We start from the raw sequence: 24,097 nt of genomic DNA, 5'->3' as shown, positions 1-24,097 counted from the left end.
ATGGCACATATTTGGATATGCTAATCTATAGGCGTAGATGCAAATGTAGAAACAATTGCGGTAAATTTAAACAGAAATGCAATCTGTGTCATTGTAGTGGGGAACAAGATTTAGTGAGGGGGCCTTTCTAGCCTCCCTCACTCTCTCTAAGGGCTCGTTATCTTTAATCTGGGTGGAGATAGTCCTTCAAAAAGGGGGTGCCTTCAAATGTTCCCACTTTAGCCACAGGGCATCCAACAGCAACCATAATAAAATTCGGATGAGGATGACAGTAGCAGGTATAACCGAGTTACCAGAGTTTTACAGAGCTCCCCACTCCCATGCTAAAAATAAACCCTTCTTTGCATCTTTGGAGAGTCAAGCAGCCCCTGCCCCCCCTTCCTGAAGCCAGCTGTGCCCACAGCTAAGGCTTGCGCTCCGGACGCCTCTTCTCTCTCCCCCCCCCCCCCAAAAACACTTACTCAGTTCTGACTGGGGTGTGCGCATGAGAAAGCTGCGATTTCACTGCCTTCCAACTGAAATTAGTAACACCCCCCACTTCATGCTTTCTCACCCCCACCCCATATGCACAGAGTAAATGTCCCTCTTCTCCCCATGACACCTGCCAATTAACTTGCCATCCTTTGGCGCCTGGGAAACAATTTCTGCTGTCTTTCCCGCTCCCTTCAGCCCCACAATCATTGTGTCACTGAAAGTCATTTGCTCCTGAAGCCCAGGCGGGTTTATTTAAGAAGGAAGAAGGGAAAGAGAAAATGGAGGGGTGGAGGGGGGGTGGAGAGAGAGACAGGAGATGGGTGTGTGTCAGGGTTTCTCTTTTTTTATCTTATCCCTCAAATTGTTACTGCATTAAAAATGGCCCAAGCTGCGAGCCTGCAGCACTTGAGGGCTGTGGCTAAAACAAGGAAGGACAGCTGAGCCCTTGGTGGGTTGGACACGAAGAGAAAGAAATAAAGAAAGAGAATGAGAGAGAGAGAACGGGTATATATATGAGTGTACAAACACCAATGTGGGGTCCAAGGTACTGCTTTGCCACCTTTACCGAGTACATGGATCTCAGTAGCAAAATTTCAAAGTGGGGGATTAATACTCCAAATAAGGAAATACACCCATGTAACTAGTATCTACCATTTTGTGTTACTCTAAGAGAAGCCAGATAGCTCAGTCGGTAGAGGATGAGACTCTTAATCTCAGAATCGAGGGTTCGAGCCCCAGGTGGGGCAAAGAAGTCCTGCATTGCAGGGGGCTGGACTAGATAATCCTCAGGACCCCTTCCAACTCTACAAGTCTATGATTCTATGGTGACTGAGGAGTCACAAAGCCTGGCTAGACATGCACGTTGGGGGCACATTCATACCCCCCTCCCCCACAGCGAAGTTTCAAGCCAGTGTGGTTCACATCAGCGAGGGGGCAAGGATGTCTCCACCCAACATGCATGACCTTTTTAGTTGCCCTGCTAGTGCAAGCACACACAAACACCAAACTCCTATTCATGAAGCTGTTATCTGCACATGCACGCTCTTCTGTGCATGTGTGACAGCTGGCTCGAATGCTCACACCATACTTGAGTATGAAATGAATGCGGCTTGATTTATCTAGTCAGATGGAAGCTGGTTTGAGAAAAATGCATCAATATGTAGTATTTGTCAAGAAATGACAGGATCAAAATGGATTGTGGCTCAGATGGTGTGAATGTAGGTTCAAAAACTAGCAGTGGGAGGGCACAGGTGGTGATGTGAATGGATCCTGGGAAACCTGCCTTCCAGGCTTGCTTCCAGTGTTGCGATTTTGCATGAGGGAGTCAATTGCTTGCCAGCAAATTTCGGTATGTGTGATTACAGCACATCAAAAGTGCTCTGGAACAACAAATCCACTTTAAAAAAAAGGGGAAAGTGCCTTTTTACAGTAAGGGAAGTGACAGGAAAATGCTCTAGAAGCACAGGGTAACGATTGATGTTGACACTGAGTTGCATAACCTCCACACAAACAAATCAGGACAGGTGCTCGATAAGCAGGTCTCCTAGAAGCACCCCAGGTCTTCGGTTCCTCTTTTGTCTGTATGCCAGATCTAACCTGCAAAGGGACAATGTCTTCCCACTCATTGCTGAAACTCTCCTGGGTGCCTTTCACTCTCTTGAGCCCTTAAGTAATTGTATTTCCTTTACATTCAACTTCACAGCTCCTCATTTCATCCCCCTCCCTAAAACAAAAACAAAAAAACCCCTTCAACATGTCAAAATAACAGGAGCCTTCTGTGTCAACTTTTAAGTGCCTGCTGAGAACTTTTCTATTCCACCAGGCCTATTTCCGGTCAATTAAGAGTACATCCCCCACAATGGTCTACTGATGTTAGTTTTTAATTCTTTTGCTTTTAGCTTGTTTTCAATTTGTTACGATTTTACTGTATGGTATTATGCTTTTCTATTGTTGTAAATATATTTCTATGATACTGTAGTAGACAAATACATACATACATACATACATACGTTGTACTACACTTCAAGGTTGTCATACACTACTCTCCCTCCCTGTAGCAAAATGTGTATAACAACCCTGCAGACTGGTGTAACCCACTCTCTCTACGCCACGGTCTTCCCCCAGAAGTATAATAGTGATTGGCTTTATCTGTGTTATTGGCATTAGCAAAGTAATTTTTAGAACGCTTACAAAAGATCCAAGTTAGGAAGGTCATGAGCTCCCGCTTTTGATTTCAACTGTGATGACTCTGCAATCACAGCTACATAGAAATGGTGGACACCTGCATTTTTCCTTCTGTGGGGCAACAGCAATTAGCCATCACTTTTCCACCAGGAAAGAGCCGTAGAAAATGGCTTCTAAAGAAACCAACATACCCAAGAGATCTCTAGATAATGGGTATTTCACTCTAGCCTTCTCATTCTCCCACTGTAGCCTTCCTCCAGCAGCCTGCTCACTCACCTGGAGGAATTCCTGCTCAGCAAGCGAGTGCTTAAATACAAAGCTGGGATGCATAGTGCCAAAATTCTGTGGGAGGTCCTACTTGTCGAGAGGAGAGAGATAGATCAAGAGATGGCCTCACAGTCAAAGCACCATCTTTTCCTTGAGTTCTGCCTTCTGGACTCAGATGAAATCTCTGCTCCATCCCTTTGCACTAGCAGAGTTTGAAGAGGTGCTGGTATGCCAGAAATCTGCCAGCTGGCATTGCACCCAGGTAGGGCCAGTGTGCTGTAATGGCCACATTGGAATGACGTCAAAGGCCAAATAGGGCAGAGCTGGGGTGTGCCAGGGGAGGAACAGGATCTTAATTGACACACTATGCTCACTCGGGTTGGTCTTGCCCTCAGATGGTGGCACAATATTAGGTCTGCAATAATAATACAGTGGTGCCCCGCAAGACGAACGCCTCGCAAGACGAAAAACCCGCTAGACGAAAGGGTTTTCCGTTTTGGAGGCGCTTCGTAAAACGAATTCCCCTATGGGGTTGCTTCGCAAGACGAAAAAAATCTTGCATCCCCCCGCGGGTTTTTTCCGCTTTTTTCACCCTTTTCTTAAGCCGCTAAGCCGCTTATCAGCTGTTCCGCTGATAAGCTGCTTAACAGCTGATCGCTGGAAGCCGCTTGACAGCTGTAGCGCTAATCCGCTAAGCTGTCAATGGGCTTGCTTCGCAAGACGAAAAAACCGCTATACGAAGAGCCTCACGGAACGGATTAATTTCGTCTTGCGAGGCACCACAAATAATAAGTATGCAATAAGAGTAGTGTTGGGTTAAAGACTCTAGCTGAAATCAGCAAAGATTCCCAAATGACAAACCGCTTCACCCTCTCTGCCTCCACAGTCATCCTGGGGAGGAGAATTCTGTCAAAAGCCCTGTGCAGACAAACACCCTCACCTAAAGTTGCCACATGTTGGGAATTTCCTAGGGAAATCAGCAAAATGTCTGGGGAAAACCCAGGGAGCCTGCACTGAATTTTACTCCTGTCTGAGTGAGATGCACAAATTCCAGGTGGCTGGGTATAAAATTACAACAACAACAACAACAACAACAATAATAATAATAATAATAAGATGCAAAAAAACAGAGCAAGTTGCTTTGGGGGATTTGAGGCTGGGGCAGGCCAGTGGTCTTATTTTTGCTAATAAGAGTGAGCAGGGATGCCAGACAAAAACCAGGGGCTGGGAGGGCAGGCAGCTGAGCTTAGCTTGATGCTTTTGCTATTCAGTCCCTCACAGTGCAGCCAAGCAGTCTGCAAGGTTGGAATTGGCAAGTGTTTGCTTAGCCTGACCTCTGACTAGGAAGACTTGCAGATCAGAATAAAAGAAAGAAGCTAGGAATCTCTGGATGGGGCTCCTAGCTCAGGCTAGCAGCTCAACACTTCAAAGGAACAGAGCAAGCATTCTGAAAGGGTAATTTGCTCTTTGTAAGATCATTGAGCAGCAGCTTGTCATTAAGCTGCATTACAGCTGGTGGAAAAACTTTTCATAAGCAAATGTTCAGTGAGTTTTACAACCTGATGATCCTATGCACACTCATTCAGAAGTCAGTCCCATCGAATTCAGAAAGGTTTACTCCCATGCAAATGCATACACAGGACTGCAATATTAGAAGAGGTGATGAAGAATCAATATTCAAGTTTGTAAAATAGATGGAAGTCAGAAACCATTTTAATTAGATCACAGATTCCCACCCCATTTCACATCTTAATAGAGACAATTACTCATTGCAAAAAATGTAAATGAAGGATCTTATACACCAAAAATCTAGTTTTTCATCATGCATCCAAAATATTAATTAAAAAACCCCATAATATAGCTTTACCATAATTTATGGACAGAGAGGTTCAATAGAAAACACTGAAAAGTAGACTGTAGCTTATGAAATCTACGCCACAAAAGCACTGCCATGGGAAGTTGCCACAGGAATTCTCAGGTGGGTGGGGGGACTCTGTAATATCTTCTTCAATTTTGTAAGAAACATTTTTGGACAAGGAGGTAAAATAGAGGACAGGTTAGCCCCTGCCGCCCAGCAGCTTTCCCCACATTTTGAATACTGAACTAGAATAACAGAATCGTAGAATCATAGAATTTAAAGGGATTCCAAGGTTCATCTAGTTCAATCCCCTGCAATGCAGGGAAATGTAAGAAAACTAAAAAATTGTTTAAGAGATTAGCCTTAAAAATGTTAAGGGAAGAAATGGACAACAGCCATGAGATGAATCACCAATCAAAACTTTAAAAAAACAACCAATGTGTTCTTTTAACTAGATATAACCTGATTTATTGATATACAAACTTCATCTGCATCATTACTGCTGTTTTTCAGTCTGGTGAAACAGAAATCTGTTTTTAAAATTCAAATAATACTCTTGCAGCAGAATCATGGTGGTGTTGGATTTCACAGATTACTTTCAAAATCGAATCAAGTTTATAATGCTTAGCCAAAGGGCTTGGACAGGCATTCAGCAGTACCATAAAAATCAAGTGGAATTCCCTGGAATTCTTAAAACATCACCTATAGCTGACTAATAGAAAAGAAAAGTTGGTTACCAAGGTCTGCCACATTCTGCACATCCACAGACCAAAGCACACAAACAAAAAGCAGCCTTGAACTTCCCGAGTTAGCACATTCTTTTCTTTTAAATGTTTTTCTTTTCTAAACATCTTTAACACGGCAACATTTATTTATTACTACCCATAATCACGCTTCTACATTAGTGTTATTGCAGCAACAGTAAAATACAACAAAGTTTTGCAGATTGTTAACTGCTACCTGTAAAATTCTGCAGGGACTCTGGAAAACGCAGAGAAGTGGTCGCTGCAGAGGATGGTTTTATCACAACAACTTTAGTATGAAAGAAGTACTCAAGCGGAGGCCTGCCAGACCCTTTCAAGGCTGCCAGAACACGTCCGGCTTGTGCAGAGCTTTGAGAGAGGGAGAGAGAGGTATCGCTTGAGCCACAAATAAAACCTGGGTCAGAACTGCTGCAGATTCTAGCACAGCCTTCACCAACCTGGTGCTTTCCATATGTTTTGGACTACAGTTCCCATCAGTGCTGGCTGGAGTTGTAGCCTAAGACATCTTGAGGGCAACAGGTTGATGAAGGCTGTTCTACTAAGTATGCTAAATACATACTCAGAAAATGAGTGCTGTTCTCAGTATTGCATGACGAACAGCAGAATTTAGCAATGAACTCTGTATCACATAATTTGCCCCTTCTTGACCCTTTTAATCCCTGTAAGAAAGTCAAAATGAATTTAGTTTTATATACGATGCATAAAATAGAAATACAGTGGTACCTCTAGTTGCGGACATGATCCGTTCCAGGGTGCTGCTCACATCCCAAAAAGTCTGCAACTAGAGCAGCGCTTCTGCGCAAGCGCGGAGCGCAATAGAGCACTTCTGCGCATGTGCAAAGTGTGCAGAACGCTTCTGCACATGCGCGAAGCGGATAGAACACTTCTGCGCGTGCATGAGTGGTTTGCCACGTTCGCAAGCCGAAAAGACGCAACATGAACCTAATGCAACACAAGGTATGACTGTATAGGAAGCAATCTTATACTGAGTTGCACCATTGGTCCATCTAGCTCAGCACTGTCTACACTGACTGGTAGCAGCTCCCCAGGGTTTCAAGTAGGGAACAACTCCCAGTCCTACCTGGAGATGCCAGCATGGATTGAACCCGGGACCTTCAGCATACAAAGCAAATGCTCTACCTACTGAGCTACAGCCCTTCTCCTTAACCTTTGTAGAGTCTAAACATAGGGGGAGGAAGTTTTGAGCTGGGCTGCACATATAACTTGGGAAACAGAAAAAAAAATGCAGGGGCTTAGCATTATGTATGTAAGATCTACTGTATGTGGCCTGTGTTGAAGAAGCAGGGGTGGTCAAGAGAAGCTGTTATGCTTACATGTTCTAAATAGATACTATGCCTTTGATCCTACAGACCAGGATGCCCCTCATTCCCAGATGCAATATCATGGCTCTTTTGTGGAGAGAGGGAGGATCTTGGTATATTCCCAGAGGCACTCTCCTCTTTTGAGTAGGGCTCCGACACCCTGTTAAATGCCCCTTTGTCTCTCTATCCTACAACCGCCTTGAGTTCTTTGTGGTGGGGTGGCCTTTCAGAAGCCCCTTCCAATAAAAAGGCCCCTGAACAGAGGGGTCCTGCCAGTCCCTTTGGTGCATCAGAAGAGGAAACAGCTCCCTGCCCTTCCCTTCTCTCTTCCCCAATAGAGGAGCTTCAAAACTGCTGGGTCAGGGGGGCTGTCCTGGCGTGAGATAAACTGTCCCCAGGTCCGTCCCAGCCTGGCTGGAGTTGGGGATGCTATTAATTTGCTGCTAACCCGAGGCGGCAGCCCTTACTCCGGCTGGCTCCCAACTCGCTACCGTAAGCACTTTTCTCTTCCCCAGCTCAGTGACCTTGGGTTGCCGCCATCCCTCTAAATCCCATCCACGCCCCAAATGCTGACCTTCCTGGCTCAATTCAAAAGACACAGACACACAAACCCCAGGACGGGCTGCAGGAGGAGGAGAAGGAGGGAAGCAACAGACAGGAGGAAAAAAACGAGATGGGCTGGGGAGGAAGACAGCAGAGGCAGCGGAGCTGGGTGTGTAAAAATGAATGGCCTGATGACTGGTTTAAGAGGAACAACCTGAGATCTCCCACAATGAGGGGCCAGGGGCATGCAGATTTATTTGTTTGTTTCTTTGTTTACTTACTTATGAAGATTGAAGGTTTTTTGTGACAAAACAAACAAATAAGCAAAGAAAGGTACATATAGTGTCTCCTCTTTCAATTCATAGAGTCTTTTTCACAGTTCATGTACATTTTGTATGAGACACTATTGGGGGATTGCACCTCCCTCACAAGCTCCGCTCCACTGCAAAGCACCTCGATTTGTGAGGTTAACCTCTCTGATCCTATACTATGCAGGATTTGTGCCCTCTGAAACTATTTGCTATGGGTGATGTTTGTACAGGTAGGTTGGACATTAAGGAAAGAGAAGGTTTCAGAAGAAATCTGGAAGGCACGGAGAAGGCCAAGGTGAGGTCTACTTGGAAGTAAACACCATAGAAAAAGACAGTGCCTCTGAACATATGCAGAATACAATCTGTCTCCACAGTTCCACAATGAGGGTGATGCATGCAGGCTTTAGCCCTCGTGTCTCTTGCTACGAAATGAAACTTTGCCAAGATCTTAATTTTAGCTCAGAACCCGATGTGACATTATTTGTATTGACTTGGGGGTCATGCCACTTGGGCCATGCCTAGAAAGCATAGGTCAGAGCAGATTTCCCCTTGCCCTGCTCCTTTCCAAGGGAAAACCTGCTCTTCAGCAAAACAAAATGGTAATCTGGGGGAAACCTGAATAGGCCGATTAAGCGCCAAAGAATGGTGTGTTTTTTAAGGAGGGAAGCAGAATTAGTGGGACAAGATGAAGTGAGGATAAGTCCTTATTGAGTAGCCTGGTTTGTAGCCTCTTACATCCCAATAATTCAGATTGCTGTGTGGGAAGTGGGTGTGTCACAGCAGTGTGAAAGAGATCCTTCCAGCTACCAAGCAGGAAAGTAGCAAGGAAGGCAGACCCTGGGCCTGTCAGTAAATTAATATTCATAGATTCCAAGATGGGTTTATTGGGGAAAGTCTGAGCAGCCTTGGAGCTATGGGGGGCGATTTTAACTTTTTCTCTTCCTGTCATCATTGCTCGGACAAAAGAATTCCTCTCTGAGGTTGCTACTTGCTTTTCAAGAAAGCGTCTGCAGGTGACAGAGGGAGCTTCTTTTGAAACGCAAGTAGCAGCTTCAGAGAGGATTTGGGAGGGGCAGGGATGTTCTCCCCAGGGAGCTCCACCTGCTGCCAACATTAACATCATTTCTGTTTTTGTGTTCTATTTATTGGCGTAGGGGAGCGGTATTTGTTGCTGTTTATGTGTTCTACCTACCTGCCTGGGACATCCCTTTCAATGCCCCAGAAGAGAGAGGAAGAGGACAAATGGTTAGGGAGGAGGAGCAGGTGTCAACTTTCTGAGAGAACATAAATGGTCCATTGCCCTTTGACATATACAGTAGTACAGTAATTAATTCTCAAGTCATTTGTTTGGAATAAGGGTAGCATTCAGGACTTACTCTGAGCCAAGGTTCATGAACTATGTGACATAATGATCACGAAGGTGCCTCTGAGCATCCTCTCCCTCACTGAATAACTACAGTTTATCCATCCACATACATTTGGGGAATTTCCACAGGTAAGATCTTAAGGGGTTGGGGGTGTTTTTTATAAAAGGCAGCCCTGCTGTAAAAAGGGGAAAGAAAGGATCCATAGGTGCTCCCTGCCTCAAACCCTGGAGAGCCACTGCCAGCCAGTGAGGGCAATACTGGGCTGAATGGACCAGTGGCCTGGCTCTTGGTATACAGGACAGCTTCCTATGATCCAAGCACAGGCCAAATGTCCCCTCTCTCTCTTTCTCTCTTCCTGACACGGATGCCTGGCAGCTCCAAACACGTTTCCTGCTCTGAGCTTCATGCTTTTACCGTAAGAATATGTTTTTGTCTCTGCAGAGCAGTGCAAACCGTCTCTGGCCCAGGCACGAGTCTTGTACCTCAAGGCGGACGTGTGGAGCAGAACATTGTAAATGGAACAAATTTGCTGTTTCTCTCTCCCTCTCCTCAGTGCCTGCAGCAGTGAAGGAGCAAAATATTCAGCCCAGCCATCAATTCCACCCTCTTCTTCCCTGCTTTCCTCCAACCAGCCCTGCGAGCAAGAAAGCTGCTCCACCAGAGCAAGAAGCACTGTCTTCAAGTTGGCTGGGGAGTTCACAAGACGGTCTCCCCACACCTACTGGCAGGTCTGTGCAGCAGACCTGGGGCCTGAACTGACCTCCTGCAACTCCTGGCAGCCCCACCACCCACCCAGTGCACAGGCAAGCCCAGCTAGGGTGGTGGGCACTCAGGCTCTGCTGGCAGCCCCAGGCAAAGGGCTGCCTGCCTCCAGGTTCCCCCTTTGCCTCTGGGCATCGCTTCGGAGGAAAAGGCCTTCCCTTAATTATTCATTCCAACATTATGAGATCATCCTTATTCAACTATTCCAGTGCAATTTACAAAATAACAACAACAATACAGTAATGCAATATTATTAAGCAAGAAACACACTTAAACAAGACTACAGTACCAGTAAGAACAGCAATAGGAAAAGTCACAAGGGCTTTTCAAAACCACCATTTAAAAATGCTGAGAGATATTCAAAAGGCCTGGGGGAAATCTTGATTTCTAAAGGGATAGCAGAGCAGGCATGGGGTGAGCTTTGCTTGGCGCCAAGCAAAGCATAGATAGAGGACCTCTAATCAAATCAAGAAACTCCAAGAGGAAAAGGAGATGCAGGGAACTTCTGCCCTCCAGGTACAACCAAGTCAAGTGGATCTTGAAACCAGACCACCTAATGATCCTAGTAGCCACGCACACACCACCATTAAGTTAAAACAAAAAACACACACCATGCAATTAAAGAAATCCATATGGTTGACATGACCCCAGAGCCTAGCAGTGACCAGGCAAGAGTCCAGAAAGCTACATGTCTGCCATTGAAGGAGCCAGACTGAGCTCCTGACTCTGAGCCTGATGCAGTTTGTTGGGCAGGTGCCCACCAAGTCCTGAAGCTAGCAGGTAAGCAGGCAGGATGCCAGAGTGGTAGGGTTTGGAGAACCAGAGCTGGGACCACCATCATGGGTGCCTCCTTCCTCTGAGACTCAGAAGGGAAGCCTGCCAAACTACATGGGATGGAGCTGTCATTTTCACTGAACTCAATAGAACCTACTTTTGGATAAAGCATGCACAACTGAAGTCAGATAGGTTGGCTTGTGCCCACACGACTGACCCCCTAATGTCAAGCAGGATGATTTAGGGTGTCATGAAAGGGCAGCAAATTGCTAATTTAATGTATATTTATTGCTGGAGGGGAAGATTGTGGGATTTTCTGCCTCAGGTACCAAAATGTCCTTGCCTGATGGTGGGGGGAAGAGACCATTTATTGTTCTTACTTCAGGCAGCAAAATATCTTGGGATGGCCCTGACTACCCGTTGGATTGTTTGACCTTAAAACAATGCCCACAGAAGACACCCCCTGGTGTGAAATGTCCCCACAATATTTCTTCCGTGTTTCTCTCACCATTTTCAATAACTGGCCATCTCTGCTCCACAACTGAGATTAGCCAGAGAGCTTGATGGTATGACAAAACATCCATGAAAGTGTTGGGTGCTCACACCCCACCTTTGGGTGCATAGAGCAGTTCCTGCCTTATGCAGACCATGGGGTAGAAGTGTGTGGAATCCTCTGCGGATCCCCTCCAAAACAACTGTGACAGCCGCTCCTGAATCCATTTTGAAATTGACAGTTGCCTCACATATAGCTGCTCTCTGGGGAAGGTCAGAGTCTTTTACAAAACATGAAGTCTAAGGAAAAAAACTGGCTGAATTGGCTATCTAATGCTGTGGTCACTTTTTGGACCTTCAGGGCACGACATGCAACAGCAAAATGCCCTGGGTTTTTTTCTTTTCTTCTTTTAAATAGCCCTTGCATTGGGTCCCCCCAGGTGGTCAAATTCTTCAGATGCCATAAATGTTCCCAGGTCTTCTGCAGGCAGTCTGACAGAGTAGGCCTTTTTAGCTGCTTCAGAAATAGCTGCCCTGACCTCTCCTTCCGTGCTGCTCTTGCAGAGACAGGAGGACTGAACTTCCCCTTTCCAAAATGGCTGCTGCAACAGCTTCTGGGGTTTTGCGCAGTAGAGGCTGCATCTTCTAAGTCCAAAGTTGTCCCTGTTCTGGGTTTTGATCAGTTCAGGTGGCTTTGTATCATCTCTGTAGCACTGCAGTTAAAGTCACTTGTTAGCGTCATTCCCCCCAAAAGCCCCTGGTCGAGAATTACAAGCACCCATCTACTCCTAAAGTAATTCTCCCGGTTTTTATCAGCAGCCTCACAGTATACAGCCTGTTCACTCAAGGCGCTAGCAGATGACTGAACAATTTCTCCAGGCTTCTGAGTACTTTGACAGAAGCAGTCCCGCTCACAAGAAACCACGTTCCTCTTGGGGATGAAACAGGCATCATCCTTCGCAAGGAGTTTCATACTTGCCCTTCTGGTCCTCTTCAGCAAAGGCCAGGCTGGATTTACCTGCTGGGTTGTTTTCCTTCTTCCTTGTGCTGCTTTTTTGTTGTTGTTGTTTTTTGTGGCCAGGTGAAAGCAAGCAAACTTTTCTTTTCTCTGGCACATGCTTAGACTACTGAAAATGCTTGGCAGCCTAGGAATTTACCTCCACAAGGTCTATCTGGGGATCTCTCACCCAATTCCACAGCTGTGCAGGAATTCAAAGGATGAAGAACAAGTGGCACTCCTGGCAAGTGGGCTGAGAATGGGCATTTAGTGGCCACACTATGGGAAACAGACCACACACAGCCTCATAACTGCCTCTGCTGAGGGGTTAGGAACAGGAGAAAGTCCAAGTGGTGAAAAAAGGCAGATCTGCTATGAGGAGAGAAAGGGAGCCGCCAAACTGGGAGCAGACTGACAAGGGGGAATGAATGGCCGCCAAATTCTTAAAAAGCAGCCGTTTTCCTGCAAGGTCAACAAGCACAGGAGAGGAAATGGCGTCCTCACCAAAGGTCCACCAGGCATGCTCTTCCCCTCACTCACACCACAGCACCGCCAACAAAATGGGGAGAGAAGCAGGCCATCTTGACTAGCAGCCCATTTAACTAGGCCAGCAGAAAGGCAAGCAACCGAACCACTTGAGGAAGGATTAACTGGTTTACGGAGATGGACTCGGGGCAACAAAGAGGGCTGAACCATTAGGCCTAAGGCCCAAGATGTGTGCAGAGTGGGAGGGCAGGACTGCTATAAAATGGCACTCCTGACCAGTCAGTCTGTTGGCAGGATGTGCCAACGCTGTCTCACTCCGCTGGCCAAAGAACCGGGGGGGGGGGGGCGTTAATCTTCCCCTCCAGTGCCCAATACACACGGAGGAAAGAGAGAATGCACTGAGGAGGAAAAACTGAAGGAGAAACCACAAAGAGCGGGAAATCACAGAAGACACTCAAAAACTTCCCAGTGCTTGGGAAGAAACTAATTAACCAGGAAGGAGAAGGAAGAAAACACCCCAAAGGCCACACCCTCAAGCCTGAGGCAAAATATGGAAACAAAAAGCCGCCAGGAAGAGAAGACTCAGAGGAATGTCTTCAGGACTGATCCAGCAAACAGTGCAGAGTTGATATTTCCCTACCAGACTTCCCCACCCGCTTTCTTGAAGGGTGTGGACACTTCTAGCAGCTTCCCCTCAGGTGCATTAAGGAGGCAGCTGTTAATTTTTGGCATTCCACCCCCCCCCCCCGCAAAAGCTTGATGCCAGGTAATCTTAAGGGCCACTGGGCAAAGGTCTCCAAGCCTCTTCCCAAGGGAAGTCTGCCAAGCTCCCTCTCTTCCCGCTTCTCCCTTCAGGCATTTTCTGATAGTGTTTTGTTTTTGTTTTTTTAACTGTCTTTTATGGCCGGCTCCTTTGGTTTCCAACAACCCGCTGTGTTTTGGTCTTTGATTTGATTTATTTTTAATCTGCATTGTATCATTGTGATATTGGCGATTCCTGCCCCCCCCCCCTTTGTAAGCTGCTTCAGGGAGTAATTATTCTTAAAAGCGGGTCATAAAGAATGAAAGCTAAAATAAACACACAGAGGCAACATCCCATTCATAATTCTCCACATGCACTTTGAGTGGGTCTAGGTTTGGGGGATGACACATCCACAGTCTTCCAGAGAGAAGCCATGAGTCTCACGGGGCTGACTCATCCAGTGCTGAGGTGTGTGTGGTGTGTGTGTTTCTTGGGAGTGGGAGCTAAGAGGGTCACCTAGACTTGAACTGCTAAAGGGCCCTTATTTAAGGAAAGAAATATACATATTTTTTCCCATCTGTAACAGAGGGGAGAGAGGAAATGGTATGGGAGGATGCCATACCTAAATAATCTTGAAATACCAAAACAACGAAGGGCTTTAACTTTGGCCCGTTGTCAGACCATGCCTTCAGCAGTCCAGGAAGGCCATTATAGGAAGATACCATATGACGAGAGGAAATGTCCATGTGGCTCTGGGCAGCAGGAAACAACGGAGCATGCCCTTCTTCACTGCCAGTATTACACAGACATTCGAGCCAGGTTTTTCCAGCCTATCCTATATAAGTTCCCTGGGCATTCAGAACAACACCACATCTCCCTATTACTACAGGACGAAAGCCCAGAAGTCACATATTTAGTCGCCAGATTTTGCGCTGCCATGATAGATATTCGTTGAACGATGATCTATGCTACAAATCAGTCCTAAATTGAAGGCCCATATTGTTAGATCCGCACTTCTGAAGCCCCACCCCATATAGCTGTTTTTAACTGATCTCTTTTAATTTCTCTTATCAGTTTTTACTCATCCATTACCTATGTTTAATCAAGTATTCTGTGTATATGTTTTAATCTACGTTTGGTCTTGCTCCCATGTATTTTAATAACCATCCGCTTGGAGATACTGTTATGCTATTTATTTAGATGTTTTGCTTATGATGGTCTGTGACCGTAATAAAGTAAATTCAATTCGGTATGGGGGGGGAACATAGAGCCAGTGACCTCCAGACGTAACTGCTTATTTACAATTATCAAAATTCTGTTTTCGACAGGAATTCCTCTAGGCAGGAAAGCAGGAGGTCCCTTTCACATCCCGTCACTTTAACCGCTTGTTCCAGGTCCGCAAGGTGTAATCGAAGGTGATGTTTGCGAGCGAAAAGTTCTCCTGCATGTAACTAGACAGATCTTGTTTCCATTATCACCTGCCTCAGGTTCAACCACGGAGCCTCCTTTTGGTGCCACAACTCTGCAAAACATTCAAGTACTTCTGAACATGAGCAGAGTGCCGCTCGCTCTCATCTGGGATGGGGGAGCAGGGCTTCTATCATGTCCTCATAGCTCAGTGGCCAAGCACTTGCTTTGTAGGAAGAGAAGGTCCTGGGTTCAAATGCTGGGATCTTCAAAAAGTCAGGGAGCAGGTGGCAGGGAAGACCCTTCTTTCTAACTGAAACCCTGTTAGAACAGGCATTACTGGGCTCAGATGGACAAACAGTCTGAGTAAGCCTGAGGCAGCGACCGTAGCTCAGCAGGTAGAGCACCTGCATTGCATGCATTACTTATCTTAATAATTTATATACTACTTAGTACCACAGTTTCTAAGCAGTGTACAAGAGGATTGCAGTATATATCACAAAACCCATTAAAATGAACTGTAAAATCAGAAGAGCTCGCTTAAAATGCCTGTTGAAATAAAAAAAAAATCTGGAGATTCAGAGGGTGGGGGGGACTGTCTTATCTCAGCTGGGAGGGAGTTCCACAGAATTGGCCCACGATACTGGTGGATAGGACCCACCTGCCTGAATCATGGGGAACCACTAATATAGAGAGTATTCAAAGATGTCAGTGAGCCAGCAGGGATTGTATAAAAGTTAAGCATGGGTCAGCAAACTAAAGTCCTGGGGCTGAATCTGGCCCAATTGCCTTCTAGATCCGGCCCACGGACAGTCCAGGAATTGCCACGTGGATCTGATTCTGATCATTCGGGCTGCGCCACTCCCCCCCCCCAACCTGGTGGCGCCTCCTCCCTCCCTCCTCCTGGCTTCTCCCCGCCCTGCTGGTGCCAGCCCCTTTCCAGAGCCCTTTTGCATGCCACTCATTGTCCCGCCACCCCCACCACCAGGCCCTGCCACTCGCAAGACACAGGAGATTTGCTGACCCCTGTCTTAAAGTATCAGGATGCAGAGAGGCTTGTAATTTAATGGGTAATGGTTCCTCTCCAGCCCTGGTGGTGAGTGAGGCAAACGGCTACCTTGAAATGATGTGAAATAACCTGGATTGGATCTGAGTGTCGTACTCAGGACTGGAGGGGTTTCAGTGGCGAGAGAAAGGGAAAGGAGTAAGGTAAGACCCCCATAAACCTCTGAGGGTATTTACAGCGGCTGGCCTGTAGTATTAGGTTGCTATTGTGATATAAGTTTATTTTGTACTGAATTATATTTTGAATGCTTGTATCTTGTATTGTAGGGACGCAGGTGGCGCTGTGGGTTAAAGCCTCAGCGCCTAGGACTCGCCGATCGAAAGGTCGGCAGTTCGAATCCCTGCGGCGGGGTGCGCTCCCGCTGCTTGGTCCCAGCGCCTGCCAACCTAGCAGTTCGAAAGCACCTCCGGGTGCAAGTAGATAAATAGGGACCGCTTACCAGCGGGAAGGTAAACGGCGTTTCCGTGTGCAGCTCTGGCTCGCCAGAGCAGCGATGTCACACTGGCCACGTGACCCGGAAGTGTCTCCGGACAGCGCTGGCCCCTGGCCTCTTAAGTGAGATGGGCGCACAACCCCAGAGTCTGGCAAGACTGGCCCGTACGGGCAGGGGTACCTTTACCTTATCTTGTATTGTGTGTTTTTGTGTGTGTGTTTTACTTATTTATTAAATGTGCATCCCATACCTCCCCCAAAGGAGCCCAGGGCAGCCAACAAGTGATAAAACGATGAAAAAACATCTTCAAAACAATTCCCACACAGATGCAGATTGGGAAAGATCTCCAGTTAAAAGGCTTGTTGAAAGAGGAAAGTCTTCTGTAGGTGCCAGAAAGCCAACAGAGATGGCACCTGTCTAATGTTCAAACAATATTCAATTTGTCACAAGGCTCTCTCTGTATTTCTGTTCTGGCTGCTTTCCAGAACAGACAACTGTCCCCTTAAATTCCCCACCACAAAATTTCTTGCAATAAGCTCAAAGCCGTGCCTGGCCCCCCACCCTCCAAGCTTCCTTAACCCTCGGAAGGCACTAAAAGCTGTCAGGCTAGAGGCAGCTTCTAGGAGCTTATAAGGAAAGGATTTCTTCACAGAATCCCCCTGGACTCTGTTCCTTACCACCACAAGCTGCAGCCCACCCAGACTGCAGGCACACTATTCTCTTCCCCATTTCCCAGTCACTATTGGGTTATTTTGAAAAAATGACCTATTTAACACATATTTACATGTTTATATGGCAATGTTTCGAATACTATACTGTACCTTAAGCTCTCTGTTTTGTTAATCACAGCTACATGTCCTGTATTATTTTAGTAATTAACCAAATCCTAAAAGGGGCTCCAGAGGAAGCTGTTTGGTGCTTTTACAACCATCTATTTTTTTATTTAAAAAAAAAGCACAAGGAAAGGCAGAAGAGTGATAATTTGCCTCCCTGCTCCCTTGAAGAGGGAATGGGGGCATCCTTGCATATTTTTAGTCCAGAGAGTTGGCAATGTCAGGTCAACTTCCCCTTGAAAAATGCAAGGCAAGTGAAGGCTCTGTTTGAGAGAGAATGTCTATGTTTCTTGTGGGGCAGGGGGGCAATCTTGATCACAATCCTTACAAATGCTATATTTTTTTCCTATTCTGCTCAGTGGCAAACACACACACACAAATGCACACTCCCATCTGGGTCTGCCAGAGACAATGTGCCAGGCCTTGGGGCACCCTCTGCCTTCTGTCCCCCCATCACCCCTGAGGCCATCACAAGCTGACACAGCCACCTCCATGATCAACATTGCCTAGCCTCTGGCATTCTGTCTCCCCACCCCATTACACTGTCCTTCAGTCTTCGGTTCCGGGGACGGACGGACAGGACATGTTGCTAGCTGGAGGGGGCGGGGGGCTGATGAAATTGAGAGAAGTGCAGAGAAATACCATACTGGCTGTGGCACAATCAGAGCCAGAGGACAGGCATAGAACACAAATGGCAGGGAGGGGGCCCTTTAGAGAAAAGGCAAGCAAGAGGCAACATGATAGAGGTTTATAAAATTATGCACGGCATTTAGAAAGCAGAGAGAGAGGTTTTCCTCTCTTGTAACACTAGAACACATGGAAACCCCACGAAGCTGAATGAGTCAAGGCAGATTAAAGAAAGTTCTTCTTCAGGCAGCACATAGTTCAACTATGGAACTCACTCCCACAGGAAGCAGCAATAGCCACCAACGCAGATGGTTTTTAAAGAGGATTGGACCGATTCATAGAGGGGAGGGCTATCAGTGGCTACCAGCCATGATGGCTTATGCTCTGCCTCCAGCAATGCTTCTGAATCCCAGTATCTGGAAACCACAGGAGGAGAAAGGGCTCTTGTGTTTGGGTGCTGCTTGTAGGCTTCCTATTGGGGCATCTGGCCAGCAACTGAGAGAATAAGATGCTAGACTAGATCCGTGGGACTGATCCAGCAGCAGGCAGGCAGGCTCTCAGGATGAGGGCTATACTCTGCATGTCCTTGGCAGTTCTTCTATTGCCTTGCATGTTGTAGAGCTGAGAGCCCCCCTCAGAGTCCTTTTTGGCTCAAGCTGACGGAGTTGTTCTAGCCCCCAAACTCCCTACATTATCAGAATTCGGCAGAGTCAAGATGGGAGCTGTAGTCCAAAACATCAGGCAGGCACCACTTTGGGGAAGGCTGATCTACATCTGCTTTTTAGTTTTATTTATTTTAAAAGAAAAGAACTCAGATATGAAATTGCACTAGTAGTTCATGCTTTTCCGTAAACAAGAATTCATATTCTTCATCCCACCATATTCCAGCGGGTATATAAGACTTATTTATCCATCTTCCCTGTCCAACATGTAAATATTCTTTGTGAAAGGGGCCCAAGAGACTCTATCCAGCAGCTCTTGAATTTCACAGTACACACCACTTGAAGCCTTAGGTGGAATAAAGATGCATCCTATGATGCCTGGAAGCTTGCCACTTCAATCATAAGTGCTGGTGAGTTTTGCTTTGCTTTTTTTTCTTTAAGTGACTACTGTATTCAGAACCATTTTGGATTTGCAGGAAGACTGGCTCACATGCAGGCAGGGCTCTTTGCATCAAACAAGTGCAACGCTCTCTCCTCCTCCCTTTGGTCGCCCACAATTAAGTTGTTTGGGTTATGGGATGGGGTGTAGCAAACATGGGTGCTCCTCAGGCAAGTGAAGGGAGGCCCCCTGCTCCTCTGCCACCCCCGGCACTTCGCCCACTGTTGCTCAGGCTTCCTTGCCAACCCTATCATTCCCACACCCCCCATGTCAATCACAGCATGTCAGGTTCCATGAAGCCACCCACTTCTGTCATTGTGTCCCATTGCTGCTGCGTGGGAATGCGAGGTGGGGGTGTTGCAGCACAACTCCCTGCTGGATCCTAACAAGGCAGGGGGGCTGGTGGGTGACTTGGCTGATCTGGAATGTGGGTGCTTGCCTGCTCTGCATGGGGTTGCATCTCCCCCAGGAATCAAGTCTCTGCAGTTTGAGAATGTTCAGTGGGGAGGAAGGCCAAGCGGCTTCCTGCAGCTTCAGGCTGGTATAGTTAAGCCAGCCACTCCTGACCACAGTGATCCTTGCTCTGGGAACCTCTAGATTAGACTACTGCTGTAAGTGGTGCTTCCCTTGAAGACTGTTTGCAAATTTCCTGCAATTCAGAGCAAATGGGACCAGCAAGAAAACACTGCCATGTGGGTAGCTTCCTGTTCAAGACTTCTGTCACTCCATCCCTCTCCCTCAACAGTCAGTCTGCATTGCCACCCTGGATGCTTGGCAGTGATGAGGGTGGAACAGAGAGGAAGAGATGGGGGAGAGATTGCCAAAGCCAGGAAGGGCACCCTCAGGGAAAGGGCAAAGGCTATTCGTGCTCTGGCCTGCCTCCCTGCACTTTCTGGAGCAGCCTCCTTTACTCCTGCTCACAGTCTCACTCCCCATTCTGCCCCCACTTGGGATCCCAGGCCCAACTCAGCTCAGGGGCAGCCCAGGGGCTGCTTTCCTCCTGAGCTGGTTCCCTTCCCTTGAAAGGCTCCCAGCCAGCCTCATCCATTTTCGAAAAGCCGGCTTTCCTCTTAAAAGCTGCCTTTCAAAAATAGCCCTTTGAAAACATCCCAGCTACCCCACCCCCCAAACCCCTGTCAACCAACAGGAGCCGGTTTTTTCCAAGTCGGGGAACAGAACAGAGCTACATCTCTCTCTGAAGAAAAGGCTTCTCCCCTCCTGGGCTGCAAGCGGGTCTCCAGCCATAGAAATCACAGAATTGTAGGGTTGGAAGGAACCCCAAGGAACACCTAGTCCAACCCCTTTGCAATGCAAGAATCCTGCCCACAGCTGTCGCTGGGTCTACCAGAGGGTCTGAGCTGAGCTAAGCGGGGAGGACGGCAGTTTGCTTGAGGCCCTTCCCTCCCCGGAGAGCCAGCTGCTTTTTAAAAAGACTCAGAAAGGTGTAGGGGGGGGGTTAAGGACCGAGGAGAGCTGGAGAGCAGAGCAGCTGCGTGGCTTGCAGAAGGCCCCAGGTTCAATCCCTGGCAGCATCTCCAGGTAGGGCTGGCTATCGGGGATGGTGTAGCACTCAGCATTTGCAGCAGTATCATCCCATTTTGAGCTTCCCCAAAAGAAGGCTGGGAAGCATAGTTGGTTCAGGGTGCTGAGAGCTGTTAAGAGACCCCCTATTCCCCTCCGATACCTACAATTCCAAGAGTTCCCTGAGAACAGAGGTTGACTACTCTGAGAATTGCAGCTCTGGGAAGGGGAATAGGGAGCCTCAGAACTAACAGCTCTCAGCAACCTCACAAACTACACCTCCCAAGATCCTTTGAGGGAAGTCATGTCTGCTTATGAAGTGCTATGATATGGCTGCAAATGCAGAGTGCAGATGAGGCCAGGGAGAGCTCAGTTAGCACTGCTGTGCAGCCATGAAGCTTATGAGGTATGCCGTGCAGGGTTGTTTTTTTGAAAACACGAATCTTTACTTCAACCTTCCTTAAGCAGCTCAGAGTGACATCACCTGTAGTTCCCATTATGGTGGGGAAGGGGGGGGAAGCAAATATGGAATTATTTATTTTTTAAAGGTGTAATGAATACAGAATGCGAACCCATCCCTTGCACCAGCTCTCGCACCGACAAGCCTCCTTGCACACTCAGAGTCACATCCATGGCTCCCCTTCAGAGATCCAGAGCCCACCCAAGCAGTGAGCAGGCCTCGCACAGGCAGTTGGATCAGCTCAACATCTGCACCCATCGCTCGCTTGCAGGAACGCCCCCCCCCTCCTCTGTGCCATGAGCATTCACAACTGCCAGCATGGGAGGGGCCCGTCCTTCGCCCCCGCAGAACGAGGCCGTGACTGAGCCAAAAGCGTCCTGTGTTGGCGGCGGCAGGCCACAGCGCCGACTCTGAAGCCGCCCCTCCAGCGCACAGCCAGCTTCAGTCATTAGCTCATCAACTCAAGACTTCGGGACAATTAATCCTATTCCCCTTCCCTTGGGACGCAGCACGCCAACATCCCAGTGCACGGTCGGCATAGCAACCAAGCCAGCAGCCTGATCCAGGGATGTTTATGTCCTCTTGCTGCAATGGAGGAGGGGGATGGATGGGGAGGGGCTACTGCTGCTGCTGCAAGGGATGAAAGGCAAACAGGTAGATGCCGAATAAGAGGCTCAGTCAGGCTCTTTATAGTCTGCTTGTTCTCCTCGGAAGGGCTGCTCACCAGGGCAGTGCAGAGGATTCAAGCCTTGCTAGCAAACTGGGAATCCCCAACACACCTGCTGTCCTTCCCCCCCCCTCTCTCTCTCTCACACACACCCTTCCAGGCAAATAAGCATCACAATTGGCACCTTGAGTTTACATCACAGACACTGCCCAAATTCTTCCTTGGGTACCAAGAGAAAGTAGGACTACCATACAGCTCTGGGGTCCTCTCCCACCTGAGTCCACAGGCCAGGCATCCACAGCCACAAGCCGCCCAGAGCACATTCTGGAAAAGGATTTGGCAGCCTGAGAATGACAGTGCCCATTAAAAGAAAATAAAGATGCTAGTCCTCAGGGCTGCTAAGGCAAGTGTTTCAACAAAAGCACAGTTATGCACAGTGGGCCTGAGTGCTGCGGTCAAAGAGGGGCTTCAGTCCCCACCACCACCGCACATGTCCTCCACAGCAAAGCACACAAATGCATGCTGGAATAGCTCAGTTGGCAGAGCATGAGACTCTTAATCTCATGGTTGTGGGTTCGAACCCCACATTGGGCAAGTTTATTGGATTGCAGAGGGTTGGGCTACATGACCCTCGCGGTCCCTTCCAACTCTACGATTCTACGATTCCTGTGATTCTATGCAAATGTGCCCAATCACACAGCAGGGCTCGTCTTGCCAGGTATCCTCTTTAGCACAGCTGATCCCTGCTGTGCTGGAGTACAGAACACTTTGGCCTGCAGTCTCCTGCATTCTTAACTGGACCACCTGCCAGCAGAAAGGGCACGTGCCCCCTCCAGACTCAGAGAAGGGCCACAGCTAAGTGGTGGAGCACCCCCTCTGCATGCAGAAGGCCCCAGGTTCAAACCCCAGGATCTCCTGCCAAATCCCTGGGATTTAAAAGTGGGAAGACTCCATGCAATCAAGGAAAAAAGGCCTGCGTCTTCTAAAACAAAACTAGGGAGAGGCTCCTGCTCAGTGGTGGGATACCTGCTTTCCCTGCAAAAGGCCCCGAGTTCAAGACACAGTATAATGCATGGCTGTTTGTGATAGCCATCCTGTCCCCAAGCTGATTTTTAAGGAGGCTACTGGGACGTCATGACTGGGCTGAATTGGAGGTAGGTGGGTTAAGAGTGATGCTTGATAAGTCCCTGCCTCAGAAGATTTAGGGCAGATAAAAAGGAAGAATTTCTTCATGCAGCACATGGTTAAACTGTGGAACTCACTCCTGCAGGAGTTAGTGATGGCTTTAAAAGAGGACTGGACCAATTCCTGGAGAAGGACAAGTTTATTAATGGCTAACAGCCACCATGGCTGTGCTCTGCTCCTACACAGCCAGAGGCAGTGATGCTTCTGAATGCTGGAGACTGCAGAAATGTCAGACGCCTCATCCAGCCCTCGCCCCCCCCCCATCTACTACTCTGATGGGCAGAAACTCTGCAGGGTAACAAAGAAAGATCTTCCCTGCCATCTGCTACCTGGGTCTCTAAAAGAAAACCCCAAAGGAAGCTAAGGGGTGAACTTGGGACCCTCTGCATGCAAAGCAGATTCTCTGCCCCTGATCTATGGGCCTTGCTTAAGAACTGAACTCCTCCAGGTATGAAGGTGGTTCATGCAGATTCCGGAGTGTCAGAAAATGTGAAACCCTGTGCTGAAGGAGTGGCCTCCTTAGGGCTGCACTGAATTCCTCCCAAGGACTTTAAAAACACAGAGGGGAAAGTGACCAACAGAGATCTATTGGCCTCATCCTGAACTAAAAACCCCAGAAAGAAACTGATCTCTGTGACGTGCACCAGCTGACACCAACCCACCTATCCCCTGATAAGAATCAGGCTCAGTGGACAGGCAACACCAGTTGGCTGGATGATGCCCCAGGCAGCTCTTTGGCCTTTCCCAGGAAGTGTGGCGGGGTCTTCTGCCCTTGCCCAAGAGTTCCCCGCTCTCCCATAAAAGCTGCCCTTTCCTTGGTCTCCTCTCCAGAACACCCTGATTAAAATCAATCACAGCCTTTTCTATATTAATGGCATCTTATTTGTATTGAATGCATCATTAATGTTAACGATCCCTGGGAGTCTTCCCCCACCCTCCCTGGACGGAGTGTATTAATTGCTCACTTTGTAATTAAATATTAAGGCTGGGAGTTTTCACGCTTCACACAGCTGGCATGTTTTTTGGGGGGGGCGTGTGCCTGAGTGAGAGACAGGGCTGGCGGGCATCAGCCTCTCCAAAGATGCGGGGAGAGGCAAGGTGGTTCAGCACGGATGCAAACGCCCCCACGCAATATCGGACACCTCTTCTGCAAGATGCACACACATGCTCAAAATATCTCGGCCAAAGAGGCGGGCCACGGGGTAGGCCTGTGCCGTAAAGAGAGAGGACAGCCCTCTCTTTGAAGGGCAATCGCATGGATGTCCTTTGGCGCTGGACTCTATTGGAAATGGGGGTGCAATCCAAAGGAGGAGGAGTGGGCAGTGCATGGACAGCAGGCACACACTGGTCACCTTCTGGCACTTCCAGACAAGGGCTGAATTTTTCAAATGGGTTGCTGAAAATGGGCTGTCAGCAGCTGGGTCCGCACATGGCGTGTGTGTGGTTTTAAAAAA

At 47.8% G+C, this 24,097-nt stretch overlaps 1 protein-coding gene across 24 annotated transcripts in view; it reads right to left on the bottom strand.

Annotated features, from left to right (window-relative positions):
* NRXN2 (neurexin 2) overlaps positions 1 to 24,097 on the bottom strand; it is a 345,065-nt gene that overhangs the window by 196,350 nt on the left and 124,618 nt on the right. Inside the window, exon 1 of one of the 24 annotated variants that reach the window (XM_081892973.1) lies at positions 12,276 to 12,913. The exons of the other annotated variants lie outside the window; for them this stretch is intronic. The gene's annotated coding sequence lies outside the window, so the exon portion shown is untranslated. Of the gene's footprint in view, positions 1 to 12,275; positions 12,914 to 24,097 lie in introns of those variants that run through there. 24 annotated transcript variants of the gene reach the window in all.

This window comes from Podarcis melisellensis (assembly GCF_964234715.1).
Source record: "Podarcis melisellensis genome assembly, chromosome: 16".
Taxonomy (NCBI): Eukaryota; Metazoa; Chordata; class Lepidosauria; order Squamata; family Lacertidae; genus Podarcis; species Podarcis melisellensis.
This window is presented reverse-complemented; position numbering and strand designations above follow the sequence as displayed.